The following is a 6,238-nucleotide window of genomic DNA, read 5'->3' on the forward strand; positions in this document are numbered from 1 at the left end:
ACTAGTAAGTCCGACAAGGTCAAAGGTCAAATAGTCAATGAAACTTAATCGATTAGCACTGTTCACAATATCAATTGTGTACTCAATAACTTTTCACAAGTTTGAGCTCAGACCACCAAATTAATCCATACTATCGCAGGTACATCGCATAAGGATATCAGTCATGTGTGAATATGGTTAACTTCCGACAAGGTCACAGGTCACAATGTCAATGGACTTTCCCTGATAAGTAGGCCCTGCCATTTGTGTGCCTCAATAACTTTCCACAGCTTTGAGCTATGACCACAAAAATCACACCACACGTACATGTACATTGCCTAACGATGTCGGTCAAGTAGAATACTATACTAATAGGGAAGTCAGGCAAAGTCAAAGGTCAAAAGGTCACTGAACTTTTACTGAAAAACAATCACAAATTGCGACATGTGGGCAGGACATCGCTCGGCGTTTGCGTTGTATATGAGACATCTACATAATGGGAATAGGTTCTTTCTTTTTTCTTCTTTTCGAGAAAACTAATGAGTGAGATCAAGAGCAACCAACTCAGTAGGGCATATAAATCACGCGGCTCAAAGCTGTAGTGCACTGCATGTATCAGAATTCATACACAAGGCCGGGCACTCGATTTTTCTCGTGGGTGCGGCTCAAATCGGGGCTATTCATTCATGCAGACCCATACATCGCAGCGAACACCCACTGAAAACCTTTGGCATCAGTACTCATATTGTCTTGAAGGAGGCTCCATTCCTTCTGACCAAAACCAAAACACCAAGTGTCCGCGGAGGCGTTATGTTCTTCGGGTTGTCAGTCTGGCCGTCCTTCCTCCCATACTCAAGTAATCGATTTCTTTTTTCTTTTCTTTTTTTTTACGACGTAAGTAAGAACGGTTTGAGGTATCTAAATGAGCACCCTTTTGGTTTCAATTTTGAACATCTGACGTAAAATTGTTTAAAATATTGACACCATATAATGCAGAGAAGATCGAGCTCTACAACCTGATACCGGCTTGTGCCGAAAGGATGGGTTGGGTGGTGGCGCGTCGCGTTAATGGGAACACCACCCTTCGTCCAAAGCCCCCCCCCCCCCCCCCCGGTTTTGCCGAAAGGGTGCGTTGGTACTTTTTCTCATGTAATATTAAAAGACGAGTTTTGAATTTATATTTAACCTACCATTTCAAAGAGGCTATCGTCCGGATCGGTTTACACTCTATTACCACTTGGTCTACAGCCAGTTGGTCTAATAGACTGTTTAATATCAGTTGGTCTAATAACCAGCTTGGTCTAGTCATCATTTCGTCCAATTACTGTTTGGTCTAATTGTTATTTGGTTTAATTACTATTTGGTCTACAGTCAATTCGTCTAATAATAGCAATTTGGTCTATTTTTGGTTTACCACCAATTTATATCATCAAATACCGATTTGGTCTATTATTTGTTGGTCTAATTCCATTTCGTCTAATCATCAAATGGTCTAAAGTAAAACCAAATTTGTCCAATATAAATTTGGTGTACACATCATTAATTTTGGTCCATTGCCCAGTTGGTCTAGCCTCTGTCTATCATCATGTAGTCTACACCCATTTAGTCTAATAACCATTGATCTTATTGTCATTTGGTCTAATAGCCAGCCTCCTGGTGTAATCAGGTGCCATTTTGGTCCAATAAATGTTTCGTCTATATGACCAACTGGGCTATTTTTTTTTTTTTTTTTTTTTTTTTTTTGGGGGGGGGGGGGCTTTTTTCTACGACTACGGACTACCCTCTGACGCTGCATTGAGGGAGAAAACAGATGTTCATACACATGAAATAAGATTAGGGTAACGTTTAGGGTCCCCTCGCCCCTCCCCCATGGTGCTAGGCCAGCACCCCCAGCAGCTGGACTATATATAGATTAGCCACTGATTATCCACATGATCCATGCCCTGTAATGTATAAAAAACAGAAACGGATATTAGACCAAAGGGATATTGGACTAAATGAACATTGGACGAACTGAATATTAGATCCGGACGATAGCCTCTCTGAAATGGTTGTTTGAAGGTTAAATATAAATTCAGAACTCGTCTTTTAATAGTACATGAGAAAAAAGTACCAACGCATCCTTTCGGCAAAAAACCGGGGGGGGGGGGGGGGGGGGCTTTGGACGAAGGGTGGGGTTCCAGTCAACGCGACGCGACCCAACGCTCCCAACGCACCCTTTCGGCAAAACCGGGGGGCTTTGGACAAAGGGTGGTGTTCCATTAACGCGACGCGCCACCACCCAACCCACCCTTTCGGCACAAGCCCCTGATACCCCACCCAAAACATGTACCCCCAAAATTGCGATAAAGGCCTCTGGTTCTCAGACGACGATATTTTATGTATTTGTGGACAAAGCTGCCCATAGTTATCAAGGAATGGGTGCACGTGCTCAAGAGGAAAGGTTATACTTCAAGGTCAAAGGTCAAATGAAATGTTAAAATTTCACATTTGTTTTTTTAATATCCCGGAAATAACTCGAGTAATCTTCATGAAAATTTAGTACATTTTATGCGTGTATTGCCTGACAATGATTTTCGTTCGAACTTTTTGGTCTGTGGGTAAAATATTAAGGGCTAAAATGTCAATGTAAAACGCCATTTTTTTTTTTCCACATCTGAAATTGCGTAGCGAAAGGTTTGGTCCAAGAGAATAAGGGTGAAAATACCTGTCCAATCACGTAGAACCTGTCACATATTGTCAAAAATACAGTGTATATCGTATGAAGAAATTTAAATTAATGCGATATAGCGGAGGCTTTCCCAGTCGCCATTGCAACATTAGTTTGTAGTTTTAATTACTTGTTCTGCCATTGTAGAATAAAGCCAAGGATTCTAGACAAAATCCACTACAGTAAATAAATTGCATACGAGACACGTTGTAGTATGCCTCGTGCTGTGTGAGCATGTCGCACTCATCGTTCCTTTCCATGATGTACTCCGTCAGGGTGGAAAGTGTCCCAAACGAATTAGATTGGTAAATGTGCCAACTTAATCTTTCGTAAATGTCGAACAATATGTTGCGATAGTAACATCAGTTTGGGAAGAAAGTCATATAAAAAACGAAGTGTCGCCGGAGGCATTATGTTTTCGGGTTGTCCGTCCTTCCGTCCGTCCGTCCGTCCATCATGAATTTTGTGGACAGCGTAACTAAAAAAACCGTTTGAGGTATCCTAATGAGACTTGGTATGTATGGATATGCATGAGTCGACGAAGCACTAGTGCCTGTTAACTTTTTGGTGCTCATGCGCAAGGTCAAAGGTCAAGGTCAAATGCTCAAAATTTTGATATTTTCCTCATATCTATACAACGCCTGAAGGTTTTTTGTTGAAACTTGGTGTATACATGTAATACCAAATAAAAATTCTCCAGAGAGAGTTTCAAGTCATGGGGTCAAAAGTCAGAGGTCAAGTTAAAATGTTAGAATTTCACTTTTTTCATATCTTGGAATTGGTTCAAGGTATCTTCATGGAACTTAGTACATATGCATGTACTGACTAGCAGTGATTATCTAGGGTATGTATAGTGGTCATGGGTCAAAGGTCAGGTGTCAGAGGTCATGGTCAACTCCTCAAAATTTCACTTTTTCCCTTATATTTATGCAGTACTTGCCAGATTTTTCTTGAAACTTGATATACAGTGTACATGTATTACCCAATGGAGATTCTCTGGGAAGTTTGTTGCCCCAAAGGTCAAAATCAAGTGAAAATACTAAATTTCCCTTCTTTTTTTCCACACCTTGAAAGTTACTCAAGGTACCATCATGAAACTTAGTACATATTTATGAAATGCATGTTCTACCTGACAGTGATTCTCTCGAGAATTTTAGGGTCATTGGGTCAAAAGGTCCAGGGTCAAAGGCCAAGTTAAAATGCAAAAATGTTACTATTTGATACTGAAATTACTCTTTTTCCTCCATGCCTTGAAAGTTACTCAATGCATAGCCTTAATCATGAAAGGGTCAAAAGTCAAGTAAAGATCCTCAAATCCCCAAATACCTGCGCTCTTAGGCAGTATAGCCATCCATCCAATTAAACCTTGTTCAAGGAAAGTGAATATTCAACACATTTTAGACAAACCTGTCATTCTAATATTTTGCCAATTAAGCCTACTAGTATTTGAAACTGTCATCACACATTGTCAAGATGTTGTACTACAGACTTATTAGGAGAACCATGCATTATGGCGGAGGCATACCAGTCGCCATAGCGACATTTTCTAGTTTAGTACTGAATTGACTCAAAATCTTGCACTTTAGACAGATAGATCTACATAGTGTAGATGTGAAAACTTCATCTTTTGTAGAGTAACCGTGATTATGTTTTAGATAAAAAAAATCAAAAAAATGAGCTAAATCTCTGAGTATTTGAGCTTTCCCGACTCGTTGAGATTTGGCACATGTGACCATTATAAGTTTTAAATGAGCAAAACACATCTTCCCTCATTGTTGCAATGCATTATTTATGGTATCAGACATTTTTTTTTTCAATATCAAGCAGCAAATACGAGGGATTAAGGTAACTCCCTTTTAAGTTTGAGTTTTAGGTATTCATCAAAACCAACAAAAACTTTGTATTTACGTTTAATATGTTTTTAAAAGACACGAGGAGAGAGAGAGAGAGAGGAAAAGAGAGGAAAATAGGACTTGATAATCTCGTTTCAGCCAAGCGTCATGCATAGTTTTACAATGAAAAAAAAAAATTATCCTTTTCCTTCTGTAGTTTCGTTGATCAACTTAGCACAACACGTTCACATCCGTGTTCTAACTTTAACATGTAATATGACTTATGTTGCATATTACTTGTCAAAATTATTTTTGTGATTCATAATACAGTTGTATGTTAAAATGTATTTATTTGTAAAACTTCAGACCTTGGTAGAAATTTCAAAACTTCAAATGAAATCAATCTCATGATGGTCATTCAATAAATTGAAAGTGAAAATGAAATGGACATTGATCTAAAATGCTGTTAAACTGATTCTAAACATGTTATACATATGTATTACCATCCTTACCAGCATAATACGCTGACATACGCTTATTTGAAAACAACGAAGTCAAATGATTCGTATATGTCGTGGCATTTTGCACATCACCACCTTATTACCATATCACTGTATATGATGTTCAGAACGACTCAAAGAGTTATCATTATGCATGATTAGATGTTGATGTATATCATGCATGGTTAGTGCATATATTTATAGATGACGTGTGATGTGCATTCATGTTCATGAATCTTGCACATATTAGGCTTTGTCAAGACGCATGTTTATGCATGGTGGCTGAATAAAAACAGGCAAAAACGGGATTTCTACCAAGGTCTGAACCATAATCATCTGTGTATGTCCATTTGTGTGCCAGACTCTCTCCACATCCTCATTTACAAAATACATGTACACCTGTATGTGCATAAAGCACTCTGAAACCCCGTTTTAAACAGACCTTTTATACCGCGACGAAGTCGGGACAACTGTGTGGAGAACAAATTTCCCCGCCTTAGTAATGAAACCTCAGGAGAGAGCAGCGAGGGATACCATTTAACACACACACACACACACACACAAACACACACCGAAAACCTCCGGGTAGGTTTATACGAAGGAGGTGTTGCCCACCAATTGCGACTGCCTGCCCGCCCACCGGCCAATCACTGAACTCAACCAAGAAGGTATAATATCCTTGACTCGACTACAAAGAAATCAGTGGTTACAATTCATGCGCGTTGAGTGTGTAAAAAGAATGCTACCGCAGCTATTCCAACAAGAGGGTTACCCGGGACAATCAGGGTTATTTTAACGGTAATTACCATAGTTTGGCAAAATTTGGCAAAAGTGACGTCCGAGCGAAATTTTGCGGGGACCATTTTAACAGGCAGGATTAAAAAAAAAAAGTTAGGCCCTACCCCGATGCTACCTGACGTTATGTCGCGCTATAGCAAGGCTCAGTTAAATTGGGGCTTTTAGACACATTAGGGACGTTTAGAGCATATACCCGTGATGCATGATTTAAGCCATATTTCGAATGCCATAGGCGTAGCTGCTTAATTTTTTTTTTAATGTGAAGCATCATTCAGAACACTTCAAAATTATTTACAGCACATGCTATTGCACAACCGCAGAACTTAACTTTAGCCATATTTTAATAGACTATACCCTAACAACATCAGGAGAACGACCCAAGTACAAAATTCCTAGCTTCGGGCAGTAAAACCACAAGA

This window comes from Diadema antillarum, unplaced genomic scaffold, assembly GCF_040938485.1.
Source record: "Diadema antillarum isolate AM-2024a unplaced genomic scaffold, OU_Dant_1.0 seq00000082_RagTag, whole genome shotgun sequence".
Taxonomy (NCBI): domain Eukaryota; kingdom Metazoa; phylum Echinodermata; class Echinoidea; order Diadematoida; family Diadematidae; genus Diadema; species Diadema antillarum.